The 24,327-nt window shown below is 43.4% G+C and overlaps 1 protein-coding gene and 1 non-coding gene across 3 annotated transcripts in view; both read right to left on the reverse strand.

Moving 5' to 3' along the window:
• The window catches only part of LOC126458569 (serine protease snake-like), a 720,709-nt gene that overhangs the window by 444,248 nt on the left and 252,134 nt on the right, over nucleotides 1-24,327 (reverse strand). The gene's annotated exons all lie outside the window — the stretch shown is intronic.
• Trnaa-cgc (transfer RNA alanine (anticodon CGC)) lies at nucleotides 9,690-9,762 on the reverse strand. The gene has a single exon. It is a non-coding gene; the product is annotated as a tRNA-Ala (tRNA).

The raw sequence follows: 24,327 nt of genomic DNA on the forward strand, positions 1-24,327 counted from the left end.
GCCGTTTGTCTTCTGTTTTTGTTTTGAACGGCCCAGTGTCGGTTGGTCAGTTAGTGTGCTCCCTGCCGCCGTTGGATAAGCAGCTGCAGCAGCAAGTCGTATACATCCTAGCTCACTCATTTGTGTAATGGTTCAATTTTTAAATTCTTTGCGTGTTTTTGGTACTTGCATTGTTTAATTCATAAATTTCGGGCGTATTATAGTGTCTGAGAGTTGTAGCATCGCGTTTTAGTACCTGAATAGTGTAAATTCGCTTAGTCGTTTGTCTACTGTTTTTGTTTTGAACGGCCCAGTGTCGGTTGGTCACAGTGTGCTCCCTGCCGCCGTTGGAAAAGCAGCTGCAGCAGCAAGTCGTATACTCCTAGCTCACTCATTTGTTACATGGTTTAATTCTTAATGTCTTTGCGTGTTTTTGGTAATTGCATTGTTTAATTCATAAATTTCGAGCGTATTATAGTATTTGAGAGTTGTAGCATCGCGTTTTAGTACCTGAATAGTGTAAATTCGCGTAGTCGTTTGTCTTCTGTTTTTGTTTTGAACGGCCCAGTGTCGGTTGGTCACAGTTAGTGTGCTCCCTGCCGCCGTTGGATAAGCAGCTGCAGCAGCAAGTCGTATAGTCCTAGCTCACTCATTTGTTACATAGTTTAATTCTTAATTTCTTTGCGTGTTTTTGGTACTTGCTTTGTTTAATTCATAAATTTCGGGCGTATTATACTATTTGAGAGTTGTAGCATCGCGTTTTAGTACCTGAATAGTGTAAATTCGCGTAGTCTCCTTCCGCCGCCGAGCAGTGTCAGCAGTGCGCAAGTAGCAGCATTACTGCATTTACTAGGCAACCTTGTATTTTAATAACCGTTTAAATTTTGTCGATTTGTTTGTGCTCTCTGTAGATTAGTTCGGACGTTCTTTGCAAAACAGTTTTTAGCATCGATAGGGACTGCAACTGCTGTGTTCGGATGCAGGCTGAGTTGCCATCCCTTCGCTCCCAGCTTCAGGCAGTGTTGACTTCGGTCACACAGCTTGAGCTTATTGCCAATGAGCATCACTGAGGGGTCCGGACGGGGGTTTGTCGGGGATGGCCACCTCGTCCCACGCATCCCCCGATCGGACTACGACTGTGGTTGTCCGGGATACTGCCCGCATTGAGGCTGATCCCTCACCTGTGGTAGAGTGGGAGGTCGTCTCAAGGTGTGGCAGGGGGCGAAAGACATTCCGGAGGGCTGAACGGAGGGCCTCTCCAGTTTGCCTGACGAACCGATTTCAGGCTCTGTCTCGGGCTGATACTGATCTTCGGCCTGACATGGCTGCTTGTCCTGTTCCAGAGGTCGCCCCTCAGTCTGCAAGATCCGGGCGGTCGCAGTGGGTGGGCTTACTGGTAGTTGGGAGCTCCAATGTCAGGCGCGTAATGGGGCCCCTTAGGGAAATAGCAGCAAGAGAGGGGAAGAAAACCAATGTGCACTCCGTGCACATACCAGATGTGGAAAGGGTCCTTCCGGATGCCATGAAGGGTACAGGGTGCACCCATCTGCAGGTGGTCGCTCATGTCGGCACCAATGATGTGTGTCGCTATGGATCGGAGGAATCCAGTCTCGCTAGTGGGATGAAAGCAGAGCTCACCATCTGCAGCATCGTCGACAGGACTGACTGCGGACCTTAGGTACAGAGCCGAGTGGAGGGTCTGAATCAGAGGCTGAGACGGTTCTGCGACCGTGTGGTCTGCAGATTCCTCGACTTGCGACATAGGGTGGTGGGGGTTTCGAGTTCCGCTGGATAGGTCAGGAGTCCACTACACGCAACAAGCGGCTACACGGGTAGCAGGGGTTGTGTGGCGTGGGCTGGGCGGTTTTTTAGGTTAGGTGGCCTTGGGCAAGTACAGAAAGGGCAACAGCCTCAATGGGTGCGGGGCAGTCAGGACATGCGGGGACCAAGCAGCAATTGGTATTGTAATTGTCAACTGTCGAAGCTGTGTTGGTAAAGTACCAGAACTTCAAGCGCTGATAGAAAGCACCGAAGCTGAAATCGTTATAGGTACAGAAAGCTGGCTTAAGCCAGAGATAAATTCTGCCGAAATTTTTACAAAGGTACAGACGGTGTTTAGAAAGGATAGATTGCATGCAACCGGTGGTGGAGTGTTCGTCACTGTTAGTAGTTTATCCTGTAGTGAAGTAGAAGTGGATAGTTCCTCTGAATTCTTATGGGTGGAGGTTACACTCAACAACCGAGCTAGGTTAATAATTGGCTCCTTTTACCGACCTCCCGACTCAGCAGCATTAGTGGCAGAACAACTGAGAGAAAATTTGGAATACATTTCACATAAATTTTCTCTGCATGTTATAGTCTTAGGTGGAGATTTCAATTTACCAGATATAGACTGGGACACTCAGATGTTTAGGATGGGTGGTAGGGACAGAGCATCGAGTGACATTATACTGAGTGCACTATCCGAAAATTACCTCGAGCAATTAAACAGAGAACCGACTCGTGGAGATAACATATTGGACCTACTGATAACAAACAGACCTGAACTTTTCGACTCTGTAAGTGCAGAACAGGGAATCAGTGATCATAAGGCCGTTGCAGCATCCCTGAATATGGAAGTTAATAGGAATATAAAAAAATTGGAGGAAGGTTTATCTGTTTAGCAAGAGTAATAGAAGGCAGATTTCAGACTACCTAACAGATCAAAACGAAAATTTCTGTTCCGACACTGACAATGTTGAGTGTTTATGGAAAAAGTTCAAGGCAATCGTAAAATGCGTTTTAGACAGGTACGTGCCGAGTAAAACTGTGAGGGACAGGAAAAACCCACCATGGTACAACAACAAAGTTAGGAAACTACTGCGAACGCAAAGAGAGCTTCACTCCAAGTTTAAACGCAGCCAAAACCTCTCGCACAAACAGAACCTAAACCATGTCAAAGTTGGCGTAAGGAGGGCTAAGCGTGAAGTGTTCAGTGAATTCGAAAGTAAAATTCTATGTACGGACTTGACAGAAAATCCTAGGAAGTTCTGGTCTTACGTTAAATCAGTAAGTGGCTCGAAACAGCATATCCAGACACTCCGGGATGATGATGGCATTGAAACGGAGGATGACACGCGTAAAGCTGAAATACTAAACACCTTTTTCCAAAGCTGTTTCACCGAGGAAGACCACACTGCAGTTCCTTCTCTAAATCCTCGCACAAACGAAAAAATGGCTGACATCGAAATAAGTGTCCAAGGAATAGAAAAGCAACTGGAATCACTCAATAGAGGAAAGTCCACTGGACCTGACGGGATACCAATTCGATTCTATACAGAGTACCCGAAAGAACTTGCCCCCCTTCTATCAGCCGTGTACCGCAAGTCTCTAGAGGAACGGAGGGTTCCAAATGATTGGAAAAGAGCACAGGTAGTCCCAGTCTTCAAGAAGGGTCGTCGAGCAGATGCGCAAAACTATAGACCTATATCTCCCACGTCGATCTGTTGTAGAATTTTAGAACATGTTTTTTGCTCGAGTATCATGTCGTTTTTGGAAACCCAGAATCTACTATGTAGGAATCAACATTGATTCCGGAAACAGCGATCGTGTGAGACCCAACTCGCTTTTTTTGTTCATGAGACCCAGAAAATTTTAGATACAGGCTCCCAGGTAGATGCTATTTTTCTTGACTTCCGGAAGGCGTTCGATACAGTTCCGCACTGTCGCCTGATAAACAAAGTAAGAGCCTACGGAATATCAGACCAGCTGTGTGGCTGGATTGAAGAGTTTTTAGCAAACAGAACACAGCATGTTGTTATCAATGGAGAGACGTCTACAGACGTTAAAGTAACCTCTGGCGTGCCACAGGGGAGTGTTATGGGACCGTTGCTTTTCACAATATATATAAATGACCTAGTAGATAGTGTCGGAAGTTCCATGCGGCTTTTCACGGATGATGCTGTAGTATACAGAGAAGTTGCAGCATTAGAAAATTGTAGCGAAATGCAGGAAGAGCTGCAGCGGATAGGCACTTGGTGCAGGGAGTGGCAACTGTCCCTTAACATAGACAAATGTAATGTATTGCGAATACATAGAAAGAAGGATCCTTTATTGTATGATTATATGATAGTGGAACAAACAGTGGTAGCAGTTACTTCTGTAAAATATCTGGGAGTATGCATGCGGAACGATTTGAAGTGGAATGATCATATAAAATTAATTATTGGTAAGGCGGGTACCAGGTTGTGATTAATTGGGAGACTCCTTCGAAAATGTAGTCCATCAACAAAGGAGGTAGCTTACAAAACACTCGTTCGACCTATACTTGAGTATTGCTCATCAGTGTGGGATCCATACTAGATCGGTTTGACGGAGGAGATAGAGAAGATCCAAAGAGCGTCGCGTTTCGTCACAGGGTTATTTGGTAACCGTGATAGCGTTACGGAGATGTTTAATAAACTCAAGTGGCAGACTCTGCAAGAGAGGCGCTCTGCATCGCGGTGTAGATTGCTCGCCAGGTTTAGAGAGGGTGCGTTTCTGGATGAGGTATCGAATATATTGCTTCCCCCTACTTATACCTCCCGAGGAGATCATGAATTTAAAATTAGAGAGATTAGAGAGATTAGAGCGCTCACAGAGGCTTTCAGACAGTCGTTCTTCCCACGAACCATACACGACTGGAACAGGAAAGGGAGGTAATGACAGTGGCACGTAAAGTGCCCTCCGCCACACATCGTTGGGTGGCTTGCGGAGTATAAATGTAGATGTAGATGTAGTGGGGACACCAAACGGTATTAGGTATAGGATCTTCTACATTATATTAAGTTAACATGTATTTTATTTATCATATTTTATTTTGTGTAGTCCACTGTAGGACATGACTTTACTAGTATTTATGAAGTAGTTAGCAACCATCCCATGAACCTATCCTCCTACAGAGGGCTGTCTTGAAGCTTGAAATATGTGTAAATTTTATTCCAGGAGGCGAGATGAATTTTAAGTTGAATATTCTAGCGAGTTGCCACAATTATCTTCAAATGTTGCAAGTGTAACGAAAGGGAAAGGAACAAAAAAAAGAAAAGGAAAGAAAAAAAGAATGAGCCAACAAATAAAATAAATAAAATGTATATTTCAATCTGAATGTAATGTAATTCACATGTCAGCACAATGATATTGAATGTAACGTAAAAATTTACTATATTTTTCATTTAATTCTGTATATGTACTATATGACAACAATGTAACCATTTCATGTAATGATTAATTGTAAATTTTTGTATATTTATGTACTTACTATATCAAGAAATGTATTTTAAGGAGATGTTAATGAGCTGCAAAGGACTTGTGCATGTAGCACATGATTCATATAAATGGAACAGAAAATGCAAAGAAGAAACCAACGTGATGGAACACTGGTCAAGAAATATTTACGTAGTGTCAATATGCCTTGAAGTGTATGATGTAGAAGCCGGCAGGTCTTCAGGTTGGTGTAAAAGACAAGCTCATACCCTGTCATAGGCAGTGAGGTGTTTTCTGTGCCCTCATTGACCATTTATACCCGGTAGACGCCACCAAAATTCGACTGCTGGAGATCACAATTTCGTGTTGACACATTGAACAAACTTTGGATTTTCTTCAAGTCACACGCAAGAGATCCAGGCAGTACACACACACTCAGAATCAGATACTACGTTTAAAGACTTTGGAGCAATATAATAGAAACATTTATTGTTCGAATTAATTCCATTGTAAACACGAATCATGTGAACTGAATTCAAATGCTGTGCTAAGCAACGATAATACGCTGCAATTCAAAGACATTAATGTTACGACTCCTAAAGAAGATACACACCAAAAAGACTGTATACAAAGACTGATATGCAAAGAGCATTGTGCTCAGACATATTTTTTGTAATATGTAAATTTCTTATTTTCTCATATATATGTATCTTGCGGAGCGTGTCAGTAGAGGAGGCATTGTAATGGTACTTTGACTTCCGCGCTTCCGCCAATACAAAGATATAATTTACGATCGCGCACGCAGAAGAGCGCTGCACCAGCGACCGATTTTTATAAATAATTTTGTTCGTCTTTTTACTTTTGCGTAGGTTTTTGTTTTTAAGAACTAATTGATCACTCTCTCTTGTCTTCATACGAAAGACGTGTATTTTTGGGCGATGTGTTGAATGTGCTTTTGGGTGGAAATTAAAATTACATTACAAAGCGAGGTTGTTTCAATAGTGATTCGAGGTGGTTATCATCAAATTTGTAAATTGATCATGACAGTGGCAACTTGAAGTAGTTTTCAACAGACAGAGAAAAGTGAAATACGGGTCGTCCTACAAGAGAAATTAGGACAGCCATGAAGACTACATTGTAATTAATACTGCGTATCTAACAAGATTATAAGGTAAATTTCAATTAGTTTCTGATGCTATTTCCGTACAGTTGCTTTTTGTAGTGTTGCCGACTCGGTCTGCCATGCACAGTCAAATTATATCACGATCTCAATCAATAATACGAAGTCTGCCTTATCCATAACTGAAACCACCAAGATTCCAAACCCAATCAGATTTTCTATTTTATATTTTTCACGGCAGGACCCCGAGGAGAAGGGTACACTACAACCTTCCAGCAACTTTTCGATATCTCTCACGCCGCATCCTTCCTGTAGCAGACCTTTTCAGCCAATATATCCATCCACATTCCTACGAAGGTCATATATCTTCTACATTCCACCCATCTCTCATCAGCCCTACTCCTCCTTCGAGAATCCCATCAGGTGTACCGCTTCTTGCTGCGAATTCGTGACTGGGATACGCTCACATGCCAATGGCAAATACAGACACATTAGGAATTTATGAAATGCAGAAAAAGCCGATACTGGTGCTAGAAATGCACCATACTGTACGCTACACTCTCCATAAACTCTTTCAAGTATTGGAAGGCATTCCAACAACTCACAAGCAATAACCCAATACCTCACTACCTGTTGCTCCACAACAACCGTCGCTTACCTGACAACCTGAGGGAACATGACCTTTTTGTACCCTATATCTCCGACATTTTCTCCATCCCTGACGACCGTCATTTTGATTACTTCGTTCCATACCACCCACGAATGTACTAACACTCCAGCCCCGTCTCTGGCTCCCAGCTTTGAGTACTTGTGTAACATATCACATACAGAAGTAAATACACAGAACATGACGTAAAAAAACATACTTCACAGAAAACGCAACACTTCCCCTGGTCAGGAATAAATCACCTATCAACACCTTAAAGAATGCCCCCCTCTCCTTTCTCGTCACCCTTCTGACCCTTTATACCACTATCCTTTCCACAGGCTACAATCCTGAGCTCTGGAAAACCTCAAAAATCCTACTTTTCTTCAAACCACACAAAACCCCAACCGATTCCTCCTCCTACCGCCCTATCTACTGCACGTCTTCGAATCCACCCTCTCCTAACTCATCCATCAACACTTGAACCAGCACCAGCTCCTTCCAACTAACCAGTATGGCTTCCAACCCAGTTTCTCTTCTGATGACCTACTTCTGCACCTCACCCATCTCCTATCCCTCCAACTCAACTCCCATAAATCTGCTATTTTTGTGTCCTTCGACCTAGAGAGCCTGTAATCATTTATGGAATTCTAATCACCTTTTCAAACTCAGACAGATGTACTTTCAATTAACTATGTCCGCCTTATTGCGTTCTTCCTATCTAATCGCCCATCCTTTGTCATTATTAACAATACCAGTTCTGGTACCTTCCATCTCCGTTAACATCTCTACACTGTTGATACACGCAGCTCCCCCCCCCCCCCCTCTCCCAAACAGTCCATCTCCTTCAGTATGTTGATGACACTGCTTTCCTCATTCATTACCCTACACTCCCACAAACCCAAAAATCCCTCCAAATCCACCTCAATCAGTTTACCTCCTGTTGTAACGAATGGGATCAACCCCTCCAAAACCAAAGCATTAATTTTGGGATGAACCACCCACATCTTTCACCTCCATGACTTCTACCTCACCATTTGTGACCATATACCCAGTTAATTAACACACTTAAATATCTTCCACGAACCACTGACCTGGAACTAATATGGAAACCTCACCTACTAACCACCCAACAGAAACCCCACAATAGGCTAAAATTACTAACTGGCCAAACTTGTGGTTACTCCCCTCCACTACTCTCCACACTTACAAAATCCTGCTCTGACCCATCCTCTGATGTGAAATTGATGCATGGATATCCACCACACCAAATTTCTATAAGTCCCTCCAGATACTCAATTGTCATGCACTCTGTCTTGCTTTCTGCATCCGTTTACCTTCTCCCACATGGATCCTCTGCGATCTCATCAAATCCTCATCTCTCCTCACACACATTGAACACCTCCTTATCTCCGATATTATCCGCAAACTAGATTCCAGTAACCCCATTGTGTCACCTCTCATCATAACCCTGGTATGCTGCCATGCCTTCTCAGACACAACCATCCATCCTTACACCTAAATGCCTATCTCAACGCAACTTCAACCAACTCCCTCCTCCAGGCAATGAGATCCGCCCTAATATTTATCCCTCTTGCTAACTTTAGCCCTTCTCCGCCTGTCCCAGTTCACATAAGAGTTCTTTTCTCCTTTTCCCTCTGCACCCAGCCCTATTCTTTCTTCTTCTACGCCGAGTGAGATGGCGCAGTGGTTAGCACACTGGACTCACATTCGAGACGACGACAGTTCAATCCCGTGTCTGGCCATCTTGATTTAGGTTTTCTGTGCTTACCCTAAATTGCTTCAGAAAAATGCTTGGATGGTTCCTTTGACAGGGCACGGCAGACTTCCTTCCCAGTCCTTCCCTAATCCAATGAGACTGATAACCTCGCTGTATGGTCTCTTTCCACAAATCAACGCAATCCTTCTTGTACCACTGCCTTCCTCACACAGCATTACTCCTCACCCTCTGTCTTTCCCACAGTCTGTATTTCGACTATCCACTTTATCCCCTACCTATCATCTCCATAGTTTCCCCACCTAACAGATCCACATCTCTTTACCCACACCCCTTAACCTCTATAAAACATATTCTCTCCTCCCACAATTCTCATCTAGGGCAGTCCCTCCGATGTTAAATGAAAGTGCATTGCTCCAGTGCTTTCTTCTTAGAGTATCGACTCATCACAATTTTGTTCTTTAAACTGTCTATTTTTTCGTCATTTTAGCTGTCATTAATCTTTTTAATGTATAATGTAAATCATCTACATACATTTTTATGTCCTCTTTGTTATATCTTATAAATGCTTTTGGTTGAGGAGCGGAGTATTTTACTGCTGGCGTCCACCCTCCCCCTCCCCCACCTCCCCCTCTCCCGCGCCCATTTGGGGCGTGGGCGATGAAATAACAATAAATAAAGTATTCAGCGAGACGCAATAGCAGCAACATTCCACCGAAGATGGCCAACAAACAGATCGTCGAAATATCGAATCATGTTGCATTTTTGATCCGGCAGCAAACTCGAGGAGGCTATCAAGAATTATCACGCCGGGAGGAGGAGGAGATTAGTGTTTAACGTCCCGTCGACAACGAGGTCATTAGAGACAGAGTGCAAGCTCGGGTGAGGGAAGGATGGGGAAGGAAATCGGCCGTGCCCTTTCAAAGGAACCATCCCAGCATTTGCCTGAAGCGATTTAGGGAAATCACGGAAAACCTAAATCAGGATGGCCGGGGACGGGATTGAACCATCGTCCTCCCGAATGCGAGTCCAGTGTGCTAACCACTGCACCACCTCGCTCGGTCATCACGCTGGGGAAGCCTATGAAGTTACATACAGTTACATAGATTGGATGCTGGGGCAGGTTGTTAGATGTTCAAGACCTCTGTTAATAAAGCTTACATTGATGTCCACGTCTTCTACCTTGTAAACAGAAATTATGAAAGGGAACAGAATTATGTAAATGTTCCTTAGGAGCAGCATATTCTCTAGTGAAGAAGACAAGTCTATGTATCTGAAGGTATGGTTGACTGAGGAAAATCTTTTAAAGAAAACATTCAGGATTGCACACAGAGGACTCAGAATATAGTTACAGTTTAAATTTCACATTTACTTTGAAAAAAAGTAAACTGAAAGGCCAAAATGTTTCAATGTGTCAGGTAACAGCGCAGACATTAATAACAGGAGACATGTAGAACAATTAACAAGGGAAGTGCGTGACCATGAGCGTTCAGAACCACTCGAAACATGCTAGGATAATAAATAGCTCTTTCCAGAAACAATGGTAAGAGTAATCCCAATGCAAAACTTGCGTCTTACCACGAGAGGCATTTGAATGGTCACCTATTCAAGATCTAAGAGAGAAATTTCAGTAAAGCGAAGAAAGAAAATGTTATGTGGAGGATGCTTATATTTCCTCTTTCGCTGCTTACGACAGCAGAGACGGAAAACTATTTACGGGATGGATACCAAACTCCACAGGAATGATGTTCAGACTGTACCCTGCAGGCCTTGCGTTGTTAGTAGTGTTTGTGTCACAACTTCCCGTTAGGTGTCGGTACTGGTACGGCGACATAGGGTTGGAACACATGCATAGGTGTGCATTACAGGTGCGGACATCAGCATGAGTCTAGACAACGTTAGCGGTGCCTTAATCTGAAAATTGTTTTATGAATACAACAGCAATAGAGATGATGCTCTTTGAGAGTATCGACACATTATGGGCGTATGGAGAGGTTTTTTCTCTATATAGGGGTTGAGGAACGGGATTCAGAAGTTCGAATCAACTGGCGACCTGGGAATTGCTACTAGGATAGGCCGGCGGCCTATTACGCCTCAGATTGTTGAAGATGTTACTGTTGCCATGGATGAGAATGCTGGACGCAATGTGCGATCTTCAAGCAGGGAACGAGCTGTGTGGCGACAGCTGAACATTGCATGGTCCGCCGTTCGAACAATGTTGCGAACAATTGTAAAACTGTATCTCTAGTGAGGTCCCAGGCTGTTGTCGACACAAACGGTTGTGGCGAGGGGTCTCCATGCGGTCTAAGGCGTCTTGTCATGCTTCGCGCGGCTCCCCCCGTCGGGGGTTCGAGTCCTCCCTCAGGCATGGGTGTGTGTGTTGTCCTTAGCGTAACTTAGTTTAAGTTAGATTAAGTAGTGCGTAAGCCTAGGGACCGATGACCTCAGCCGTTTGGTCCCATAGCCCTTACCACAAATTTACAATTTATCAATGGTCGCCACATTGAGCAACGTTTCTAATGTGGAACGTAAACACTAACACTTTTAAAGGCACAGCGATGGTGAACTTGTAGCGAAGCTTCAGCTCTCGGCTGATACACATCTACACGGCGGCAAGTTAAGAGTTTATATTTTTGCTGTATTTTACTTGTATTTTTTATCAAACATGTCACTCATTGAGTGTCTTTGTACACACATCCTGCTCACAATTCCCTTGGTACTTAGTAAAATTTCATAACATTACAATAACCTAAAACATACATTTTTTAGATCTTATCTTAAGAACCTGAGACCAAGAAAATTTAGTAGTGGCTTGATTTCAAGTCTTTGTCAGTACCGTTGAGTGATTCAAAATATTTTCTGCTAACATCATTATCACTATAATCAACACACCAAGCATCAAACTAACCTTGTCTACCTAGACCTTTCTGTACTTAAATGTACACCAAATATATTGTTCAATGAATCAATTTAAAATCTATTTTAACTGATATTTAGATAGTGTTCGTCATTGTGATACCTTACATCTATATCACAGATCATAATTACTAGACTGTCCATAATATTTGAAATATTTTGTTTTGTGAAAGTCCTATCTTTCACTCATACTTGGTTTTACATATATACATTATTTTGACCTATTTCTCTTTATTTATACAGTTTAAGGTCCACAGTATTCCTCACTCCATACTTCCTTCTTGATTTCGGAAATATCAAATATTATGCATTGGAATGCAGCATATTCGCCACCTGAAAGGGTTCTTCATACATGTGGAAAAAATTGGAAATCTCAGCAGCAATTTCTTTAGATTTTTCATGTGATTTCACAATAATCAGTTCACAAATTAGTATTTTGGTCAGTCTACCCTGTCCATCATGCCTGTTCTTACTTTTAACACTTCGCTTAAATGCTCTCCAGCCAAATTCTTCTTTTCATCCAGATCCATGTCCTCCATAGTTGGAAACAGAATATTCTCCTCAATAATATTTGGGTCTGTTATTTCCTTCATAATTTCAGTGGGTGTAAACCCTGTACTCTCATGAGTTAATTGTTTAACACTTCTGCCTGACATATATTTTCCCCAAGTACTGTGTTTATCAGCACAGAATTTCTGGCACAGCCTGCCTATTTCTCTTATACAATTGTTGGCTTGATTACTTGTGACTTGGTAAGCTGCTGTGTATTTTAACTCTACTCCCTGATATCTCATACTACTTTTCCATTTCTTGGAGACAAACTGAGATCCATTATCCATTAAAATGCCTTTAGGTTTGCCTACTTGTATAAGATAGTCCTTGATCTTTTATCACTGTTTTCCAATGGCTTTTCTCAAGGGGTGCAATCTGATAAATTTAGAGAACGCAATTCACTGCTACTAAAATATAACGGAAAACCCCTGTTTTTCTTAGTAATGGATCAGAGATCCAAAGCAACTACAGTACAGCGTCGATTATCCGAAGTAATTGGGTGACATGGATGTTCGGAAAACCAGTTTGTTTGGATAATCGAACTGTACATGTTTATTTGCCAAAAAGAAGTACTGTACAGTAAATTTATTCATAAAAACAGGTAACTGTTTTAGTATTACAAAGTAACATGCAAAGGCAACTTCAGTAAGAATATATAGTATATGACACAGTTTATTAAACAAACATATATTACATGCGCATTTTGCATGAACAATTCACACAGTATACAAATTTAAAATTGGATAAAGTGGTTACAGATTCACCTTCTTCTAACCTTTTAATAATCTCGTACGTGTCCCTCGTAGAAAGGACAACACGTTTACATTTAAGCATTTTCTATCGTCAAGTTCACTTCTTCACGCAGCAGCACACAAGTGGTCGTAACAGAGAACAGAAGGTGACTGTTTGCACCGTGAGAAGCTCTTCTTGGAGGCGCGCAATCCATCAAACTGCGCGGAGCGGCACGCCTCAACTCTAAGCTGGCGCAGCTGTTGCTGTGAACAGCTTTGATACTGCCGCTACTTCTACTGCCAGTGCCAAGTCGACAGAAGTGTGCTGATTGTTCAAACACAGCGACTGGCGGCTTGGCCGGCCATGAGCGCCTTGTGAAGGCCCCATTAGAAGCAATGTTCCGCCAGCGGTGGCCCAGTACGGCGACTACTGTGGGAAACTTGTTTGGGAGTGAGGGGGATGATGGACGGTTGGGTGGGAGAGTAACAGGTGCGAGCGAGCACACAGTTCGGTTAAGTGGTCGTTCGGTTGACCGACGTTCGGATAATCGACCCTCTACTGTAATTCTAACACATCATTAGGCAATATAAGTTACATGAGACCCCTACTCCTTTGGTTGGTAACCTTAGCTTTTTGACATAAGTTACAAGTCTTTATTCGCTCATGCACTGAAGAACAAAGGTTATTACACATATAATTAGCACTAGAAGCGTGGCAACTGAAGGTTGACACGTGTAGTGTGAAAACTGAAAGTTTGTCAGAAGTAATAAATTTCGCTACACTCTGACTTAATTTAGCAAAAGAATTAATTAAACCGGAAAATTGAAAGTTAATTTAGTGACTGAAATTAATAGTGAACTTTGTTTCTGAAGCATATCGAAATTCAGTAAAATAGTCAGTCTTGGGCTACCTCAATAATCATTTCAAAAGCTACTTGAATCTACGCAATTTAGAAATAAGAGATTTAACTTTGAACTTGAATTAAATGATTCTGAACAATTAGCAACAGTAAAATTTAGTACGTACCAAGCTGAGCTGCAGTCACAGGTAAGCTAAAATATGCTAACAAAACTCGCACTCTTAATTAGTGCTCGTGTAATCTAAATACTGTAGCCAGCTATGTATACCTTAACTGAACTTTGAAATTAAAGCAGTGAAATAGAATTATATTATTTTAATGCTGGCGTTTGAATTTCAACGACACTCGGGTTCATTTTGGAAAAGGAAGGGACCCTGCTTGGCAATGCAATTGGGACAATGAGCAACAAAGGTTCATGCTAAGTTGCTGTAATTTTGTGATGCAACACTTTTAAAAGCTGAGGTCTGCCATACAGTTCTGAAACTTTACGTGCTTTTAGTCTTCCTTGTTGGTTGATTGAAGGTTTGAAGTCGTCGATCGAGGAGGTGGCGACAGTCACTCATTGTCGGCCGTCGCATTTGCAGAAGCTGGATTCTGGCGCGCCTTCTTCTCGACAAGGTCACCAGGTGAAACAGGCTCTTGATGTGTGCCAGCTAATGCTTCCCATCCGCGACACCGTGCTAGAAACTATTATAGCCAGTCGAGCGCAATTACATGCTGCCCAACCCCGAACGCGCGGCAACTCGCAGGAGCGTCACACAACACACCTGCTCCACTCACTACTCCAGCCAGACTCTCTCTCAGCCCGCGCTCCACGTGGCAGAGTTAACACTACCAAAGATCCTAAACACTTTGCTTCTCCACACGACCTATCGATGTATTCGTTCGATAGCAAAGTTTTCCCTAGGCAAGACCCAGCGTAAAATACAAAGAATATTTACAAAACAAACCAATTATACATCGACATAAATGCATAGTAAATAAAATAGTAAAACAATTAAAATACATAAAGGCACAGAAATGTTATATCTTCAGGTAACAAAATAAGGAAAAAAATTTGCAGTGCAATAGATGGAAATAGGAGGATATGCATTTCCGGCGTTACACCTTCCTTTTCCGAAATGAACCCGAGTGTCGTTGAAATTCAGATGCCAGCATTAAAGTAATATCATTCCATTTCACTGGTTTAATTTCAAAGTTCAGTTAAGGTATTCATAGCTGGCTACAATATTTAGATTACACAAGCACAAATTAAGAGTGCAAGTTTTGTTAGCATAATTTAGCTTACCTGTGACTGCAGCTCAGCTTGGTACATACTAAATGTTGCTATTGTTAGTTGTCCAGAATCATTTAATTCAAGTTCAAAGTTAAATCTCTTATTTCTAAATTGCGTAGATTCAAGTAGCTTTTTGAAATGATTGTTGAGGTAGCCCAAGACTAACCTTATTTTATTGAATTTCGTTGTGCTTCAGAAACAGAGTTCACTATTAATTTCAGTCACTAAGTTAACTTTCAATTTTCCGGTTTTATTAATTCTTTTGCTAAATTAAGTCAGAGTGTAGCAAAATTTATTACTTCTGACAAACATTCAGTGTTCACACAACACATGTCAACCTTCAGTAGCCACGCTTTTCGTGCTAATTATATGTGCATTAATCTTCCATTTTCAGTTATTATAGTAGTTGTCCATAGGACTGGCGACCGTAATTTTCCCCAAATCTCAAATATCCAATTAACGCCAATTAATTGTTAACGTAACGACCGCACATTTACTTTCTTTTATAATTTCACCCTTTTCTCAAAATTAATTTTCACCAATTTAATTTGCATTTTTCCTTTCATTTAGATGTAACTCTTTCCTCCCTCTTTACCGACAAATTATCTTTGGTGGCGATTGCTTTTCCCAAATTTCCATTAGGTGCACCGGGTTTAATTTTTTACTGTCATTAAGGTCGGTAAGTGAGGGGAAGTTACAGGCATAGTGTAAAATTTTTCACTTTAACGGAACAGAAGCATGCATACTCAAAACAGGTGGTTCTTCATGTGCTCTGTTACTGATTTGCTCTGCCTTTTCTCACAGAGCTGGTGCGAGTTGTTCAGCGCCCTTGTCTCCTGTTTTTATGCTTTCCTGAACGACTGCCTCTTGTGAAGGTTTCAGCGTTTCTCCTTGCCACATTTGTTTCTTGCTCCCGATCCTGTTCACTGGTAAGTGGAGACCCGGTTTCCTTGGTGTTTCCTGGAGTGTGCTTCTTCTGAGGGGACGTAGTCGGTTCTAGGGTCTTTTTTTTTTCGTTGGAGCAGTTGTATCAGGTGCTTGTTCTTGGCGCCGGTTGTGTTGCCACTGTCGAGTCTCTGACGTCCATTACCAATTCCCTGTCGCGTTCATTGTCGTGCTGGGTAAATTCAGGAGCGTGAGATGTATGGATTTGTCTGGTGGCTTCTGGTGAATAAGTTAAATAGAGGTAGCGTTGACATGGTCGGGGGTCTCACAGCTTCACGGGCCGGTAGCTGGGCCACTTGGTTCTCCACACATCGCAAGCAAACATGGCCTGCCTGTACGCCACACAACGCTCGGGTTCCTGGCTGCGCACCATGTATTACGGTAGCACGTTAACCGTAGACATTAAAGTATGAGGGTATGTGCTTGTATGAGAGTACGTGCTTGTGTAAATCTACTTGCAGTTGCCTAATTCTACTCATCGAACTACAGACCTATATCATTGACGTCGGTTTGCAGTAGGGTTTTGGAGCATATACTGTATTCAAACTTTATGAATCACCTCAAAGGGAACGATCTATTGATACGTAATCAGCATGGTTTCAGAAAACATCATTCTTGTGCAACACAGCTAGCTCTTTATTCGCACGAAATAATGTCCTCTATCGACAGGGGATCTCAAGTTGATTCCATATTTCTAGATTTGCGGAAAGCTTTTGACACCGTTCCTCGCTAGCGACTTCTAATCTAGCTGCGGGCCTACGGGGTATCGTCTCAGTTGTGCACCTGGATTCGTGATTTAAGTCGCAGTTCGTAGTAATAGACGGCAAATCATCGAGTAAAACTGAAGTGATATCAGGTGTTCCCCAGGGAAGCGTCCTGGGACCTCTGCTGTTCCTGATGTGTATAAATGAACTGGGTGACAATCTGAGCAGTTCTCTTAGGTTGTTCGCAGATAATGCTGTAATTTACCGTCTAGTAAGGTCATCCAAAGACCAGTATCAGTTGCAAAGAGATTTAGAAAAGATTGCTGTATGGTGTGGCAGGTGGCAGTTGACGCTAAATAACGAAAAGTGTGAGGTGATCCACATGAGTTCCAAAAGAAATCCGCTGGAATTCGATTACTCGATAAATAGTACAATTCTCAAGGCTGTCAATTCAACTAAGTACCTGGGTGTTAAAATTACGAACAACTTCAGTTGGAAAGACCACATAGATAATATTGTGGGGAAGTCGAGCCAAAGGTTGCGTTTCATTGGCAGGACACTTAGAAGATGCAACGAGTCCACTAAAGAGACAGCTTACACAACACTCGTTCGTCCTCTGTTAGAATATTGCTGCACGGTGTGGGATCCTTACCAGGTGGGATTGATGGAGGACATCGAAGGAGTGTAAAAAAGGGCAGCTCGTTTTGTATTATCACACAATAGGGGAGAGTGTGTGGCAGATATGATACGCGAGTTGGGATGGAAGTCATTAAAGCAAAGACGTTTTTCGACATGGCGAGATCTATTCACGAAATTTGTCACCAACTTTCTCTTCCGAAAGCGAAAATATTTTGTTGAGCCCAACCTCCATAGGTAGGAATGAACATCAAAATAAAATAAGAGAAACCAGAGCTCGAACAGAAAGGTTGAGGTGTTCGTTTTTCCCGTGCACTGTTGGGTAGTGGAATGGTAGAGATAGTATGATTGTGGTTCAATGAACCCTCTGCCAAGCACTTAATTGTGAACTGCTGAGTAATCATGTAGATGTAGATGACGGGAAACTTGTGAGCAGAAGACCGCTTTTCCACAAAATTGCAGATTATTCTTCCGTAAGGAGCTTATCACTGAACTGGTCTGATCAGCAGTCATGTCAAGAAGTAGCTCAAAGATACGAGCAGTGCTAATTCCAAATCCAGCATGCCTAACACAATCTTCACTAATATTGCCTTCGTGATTTTTGTACTTAAATGTTCCGCCACTAGGTTCTACAATTTTGTCACACATTTCCTTGTTTCTAAGCTGTACATTGTAATGGTCGCCTAGTCGTAGATATTTCTAATTGCTATAATCGCACTATTTCACTCCAATTTATGGAGCTTGTTAGCACTTGATGTTAGGTTGGCTCCATTAAAATGCATTGTGATAATAGCTGCTGCTTGCTGGATTGCTGCTGTGTCTCGGTGCTGATGCTGGCTCTAAATCTGGTTGTCTAGGGTTAAAAACATGAGGTCCCGTGTTTTTTATGTGCTTTTGATGATAAAGAACGAGCGAAACCAACAAACATGCAAACTTCAAATATTTATTACTCTGGTGGCCATATTAACTCCACTGTCCACCAAAGACCATGACACAACACAAAGTAGTACTTCCTTTACATGTTCTTTGCATTGTTTATCCACCTCAAACAATAACACACAAACACACTTTACCAAAGTGATGTTCCGACTGCCTCTCCAACCCTTCTTGCTGCTTGTATTTATAACATTGTCAAAGAACTACTAAAAAGAGATATAGTTTATAAGTCACATGTACATCTGTTATCATAATTTGTGCATAAAAGTTATTAATTTGCATCGAGTGACATAATTTAACATGTTATTAAAATGACAGACAGATTTGTTGACTTGACGGAATAATTCTTTGTTACAAAAAGGCCGTTTTTTAGGAGTTTGTCAATTGACTTCTCTAATTTACATAAATAAGTAAATAAAATGAATTATTAAGAATTACATTGGTTTTCGTCTAAAATAGGATTGATTACATGAATATTGAGTGAAAACGCTCCTAGTGAACAAATAGGTTTCACTGGGTGATTTTTATTTAAGGAGATCCAAAATGCCTAAGTTGGCCACTATTTTTCGTACTTCATATTAATTATTTAAGATGAACTTAGTGTTTTTACATGATGACATTTGCTGTATAAGTGATATTAACTTTTGTGTGGGTCAGTTATTCAGTATAATTTAATGGGTTGACTGTTTATGGAGACATGTTGTGCAATCATTGTTAACATACACAATAACTTTTCTATAATCATAAATACTCGTTAAACTGGTTGAATTTGGAGGGTATCGCATACTTCATTAAAGTAAAACCTTTAATATGTTCCATTACAACATACACTGTGCTACTTCTCAAAAGAAATTTTCGCAACTTCTTCTAGCCCTGTCTCAGTTTCCAACGAATTCGGTCTCTGAACGTTATAGTTCAACATAAATTCCCATGCCTCTCTTCTATTAGGCTGATTCATCTCTTCTGCTAATATGAATCCATCAAGAGTCTCAAATAAATCAGCTAACTACTGCAACAGGAGCTTTGACTTGCTGAGCGAAGCGCAGCAGGTCGCTGTGCATAGCACACGCTGGAAGACCAAGCGAGGTGGTGCAGTGGTTAGATACTGGACTCGCATTCGGGAGGACAACGGTTCAATCCCGCCTCCGGCCACCTTGACTTAGGTTTTCCGTGATTTCCCTAAATCACTCCAGGCAATGCCGGGATGGTTCCTCTGAAAGGGCACGGCCGACTCTCTCCCCATCCTTCCCTAATCCGATGAGACCGATGACCTCGCTGTCTGGTCTCCTTCCCCAAACAACCCAACCCCACACGCTGGAAGTCCGCTCATCACTGCCGCCAAATGCCGACCTCCCCTAGACCGGCAAGTCCTCTGACAGCACGAACACGAAATTTTCCACTGCACTCTTTCCCAAGGAATTCTCTAGGGGCGCACCATGAATCTGACGTAAATTGGCAAAGATATGAGAAGCGCCTTCTGCAGGTGGTACTATCCTGTGGCGACAGGAAATATTGCAAGCAACCCCCATGTCAGGAAGCGGCGTGGCTCGCAACGGTGGCCTTCAGGTACTATTGGTGCCTCCAGGAAGTGCTGTTACCACGGTGACCACACTGTCTGCTACCAATGAACTGATTATTTTTGCTGATATGTTTTGCAGTAATCACTGCTCGTAACAGCGCTATCTAATTCGGGATGCTACGGAAGACACGCGCTAAAAGCACCTCGAAGTCTTTTTGAGCACTTAGTTGTGATGGGATTCAGGCAGCCAAAAGCTTCACTTTTTCACCGCGCTAAACAAGACATACTTGCATATGTTTACTATGGTATCTTCCCGAAACCTTTGAAATCATCTTCATACGCCCTACTAGAACGTAGATCGCACAGATCAAATATGAGATTTATTCAATATTGAACGGGCATTTCTTGCGATGACTTGGAGAGAATCGAATGCAGGAGGTAGCCACCGACGTGCGAGCAGTTTGCGCAAAACCCAAGGTCTCGTCCGGGATTTGAACCTGGGACCTCCTGCACATGGAGCAGGAATCATACCCTTTTCTTTTTTTTTCCAAAGACAATAATACTCATACAATTGCATCTTTCCAAATACAAAATAACAACATATACAGAAGACTGTGTGCCGGACGGAGACTCGAACTCGAAGCCTTTGCTTTTCGCGGGCAAGTGCTACACCAACTTTAAAAAAAAAAAATACGGGCAAGTGCATTACCATCTTTTTTACCTAGAACCGGTTTTTTATCACTTTTTTAATTTTTAATTTCTTTTATTTTTTATTTTTGCACAAATGTATAAGGGAATGCTGTTACTCTTCGGTGACATAACCAGAATAATAAAGGTCGCCCCTTTACGACACGAAGATGCTCCATGCTATAGCTCACTGCGGATTTTCCGATGACTGTCGTCTCGTCAGTGTGTTGCTTCCGTTGTTTGTTCAGTCTCATTAATGAAAGGAACTGGAAAGAGGTTCGAAGGTTATCTTCTCATGTCATGGATAATCCAGCTGCGAGGTGGGTTGTGGAATGCGCTCCAAAGAAAATTTAAAAAATGTTGCCCGTATTCAGGGTTCTTGACGATCGCACAATGTCGTTCGTTGAGGTGATACCAAATATCGGGTACTGTCTTTTCGCCATTGCCGCAATAGGCAGTGAACAGCGTGGCCGCTAATCCACGTCACAGAGTTCATTTTTGCTCTTGGAAAATACACCCCATCTGGGAAAAGAAGTGATCGTGTAGTTATCCTGTCGGGAGTCGTGCGTGTGAGAAAAGCCAGTCTCTGACGCACCAAATACCAAACGCCCTTTGCCGGCCCGCATTCGAAACGATGTTCATCCGTGTCAGTCACTTGGCATGTGGCACACAAGTGTGAGTCGGCGAGGTGGATGTAATGTAGGCGGGATTGGCACAACTGTTTCCCATAAACAGTTACGTACCATGCAGATTGCACGTCAGTATCAAGGGTGGTGGCATTCACTGCCTGCCACACAGCACGCCACTCTGTAGTGGGGTGTTTGCTTTCAATCACATTCGGCGTCCTGTTCAGTTGCATGGCAGCATGTATCACCATCGTCGTCATCGAGTGTGTGGGTAGTAGTGCGGTGTGGATGTAGCTTAATTCAAGGAAGAATTAGCTAATGTAGAAGAAGGTTACGGAAGAATGCTGAAGATTAGATGGGTAGATCACATAACTAATGAGGAGGTATTGAATAGAATTGGGGAGATGAAGAGTTTGTGGCACAACTTGACTAGAAGAAGGGATCGGTTGGTAGGACATGTTCTGAGGCATCAAGGGATCACCAGTTTAGTACTGGAGGGCAGCATGGAGGGTAAAAATCGTAGAGGGAGACCAATAGATGGATACACTAAGCAGATTCAGAAGGATGTAGGCTGCAGTAGGTACTGGGAGATGAAGAAGCTCGCACAGGCTAGAGTAGCATGGAGAGCTGCACCAAACCAATCTCAGGACTGAAGACCACAACGAAAAAGAAGAAAGGTGCTCGGATGTCCGATATCACAGGGGGTGTGAGTGAGGTGGGTCTTAAGGCCTCCAGTAACATACTTGTGAGGCACCTCGGGCTTCATCAACACAGGTGCAGGTGACAGCTGACGAACAGGGCCTTCACTCTGTTCTGAACATGACAACATGACAAAGGCCTAAACCCCCTCTGCTCCTCGCGAGAGGTTAGGGACTCGTAACAAATCTTAAATAACATGCCCGTACTAACAACAAAGGATCCCAAAACCGCCAACATGCGGTGAGCCAGAGTAAGTGGTATCGGGAGTGGGGGATGCGTGACGCCAAATATGCGTTATATCGCATCCGTTGCAGGAGGTCTGGATTTCTAAGACGGTGGTCACTTATTCCTGCTCTCATCTGGTTCAATAAACGCCTGTAGTTATGGACTGTCGAGCGCTTCACGTCAAATGGGAAATCAATGCTAAGACAGAGGAATGTGTCACTGAGTCGTAGCGGTGCGACGCTCTCGTCGGATAGACCTCTGCCTATAGACAGGGCGTGCGATTTGTGGACATCGAGATTGCTCCCAGATGCCGCGCCGTAGGTGGCCACTAAAGCCAGTACTGCACGAACATCGTCATTACTGAAAAGAAGGAGTACCAGATCATAGGCAGTGCAGCAAAAAGTGTGTCCACCAAGGGACATCCCAGTCAGGCGTTGTCGTAGGCCACAGAGTAGTGGTTCCAGGACGAGGGCGTACAATATCGCAGCCTTGTCGCACCGAGCGCTGGGTCTGTATCGGCGGCGTGTGACGGCCATTATATAAGACCTTGGACGTCGCGCCGCGTAGGAGACGCATCACTACCGCAACTATGATGTCCAGATATCCCATGTGTCGCAGTATCTCCATCAAAAATATGTGGTCGACTCTGTCATAGGCCTGGCTGAAGTCGAGTGAGGCCAAACCTCCTGGCATTTGACGAGCGTTGGCTAGCGCGATCATATCTCGATATTGGCATAGTGCAGTGAAAATATTGTGTTCACCACCTGACAATGCCTGGTCCTGCGATACAACACAATGGACCGATCGCTTTAGGCGTGCTGCCGGAAGCTGGGTGAAAATCTTCATGTCACTGTTGAGTAAGGTCAAGGGGCAATAATCACTGATCCTGGAACCGCCTCGTGGTTTGTGTATGGGCACAATAAGTCCTTCAAGGAACGCCCAAGGGATCTGTGCCGAGGGAGACATAAGATCGCGGCAAATATCAGTCCATGCTGGTGCCAGCAGTTGCTGGTATGTCCGATAAAATTCCAGAGGAAGCCCATCAGGTCCTGGAGACTTATGAGCAGCCCCCGCCTGTATTGTTTCAATGATTTCCTCCTCCCTTACATCTGCAGTCAAATCCGCTCCGCTGTCAGAGAGATCGTACCATAAGTGAGTCGAGAGGCTGTGGCGATCACTCTGGGGGATGTCGGTGTTCCGAGTACATCATAGTGTAGTGGACATGAAGGGCGTTTCCTATATCACTCTGGGTATCAAGGCGTCATCTGGCTTCCGTCGTAATTGCTTGGATCAGTGTCCTGCGTCGGCGCTGTCGTTCTGCAATGACGTGGTACATGGACGGTTCCTCCTGGGCCACTCTGTCTTGAGTGCACGCTCTTATGATCACACCCTCAAGGTGGCAATGTGTAAATCTGAGGATCTGTGCCTTGGCACGGTTCACCGTCACCTGCCTGGCAGGTGTGTACGGCAATGTTGTACATTCCCTTAAGATGCTGTAATAAAAGTACATGGTATGTCTCTTCCCAGCTGCTACATCCCGACCATAGCCTATCAAGGTCTTCCGGAGGACTGGTTTAGCACAGAGTAACCACCACGACAGAGTAGACCAGTAGGTGCCACGCTGGTGACTACAGGAATCCCACGTGTTCAGCATAAGTCGTCGACATTCACGAGAGGCTAGGTGGGCGACGTTCAACTTCCAAGGACAACAGCTCGGCCATACCTTCTGGCGGCCGAGGGTAACGGCGCAGATTCAGGTGTCGTGGTCAGTAAATGCTGTGGGCCAAACTTCGGCAGCTCTCATCACCACAGCTATGGAGCGCGAGATGTAAATCCGGTCAATGCGGCTGGAGAAATGGCTGGTGCAGTGCGTAAATCCGGGCCGATCGCCACAAACATGTTTCCACGAGTCCACCATTTGAAGATTATTTATAACTGTCGAAAGTTCTGTGCAGGGAGAATCGTGTGGTAACTGAGCCTTAGGTGCTACAGTTGAAGTCCCCTCCTAATATCAAGGCGTCCTGAAGGCCCAGAAGGAGGGGCGTGATTGTATGAGCTTAGAGGGTGGAACGTTTGCGATGCCGACTACAACCCGACGCCGCATAAATGTTAATAAGTTTGACTCCTTTGATAGTAAGAGCCATGCCTCTGGCGTCCGTGAGATACTCGACGGCTTCTGCGGGTGTATCTACGCGGAGGAGGATCGCCACACCACTGCCATTGGCCGACGCATGTGAGACCAAGTCTTGTAGCCATAGGGTTCCTTGAAATCTTCGACATACACCTCTTGAAGGAGCGTAATGTCAATGTCT

This window comes from Schistocerca serialis, chromosome 2 (assembly GCF_023864345.2).
Source record: "Schistocerca serialis cubense isolate TAMUIC-IGC-003099 chromosome 2, iqSchSeri2.2, whole genome shotgun sequence".
In the NCBI taxonomy this organism is placed as follows: domain Eukaryota; kingdom Metazoa; phylum Arthropoda; class Insecta; order Orthoptera; family Acrididae; genus Schistocerca; species Schistocerca serialis.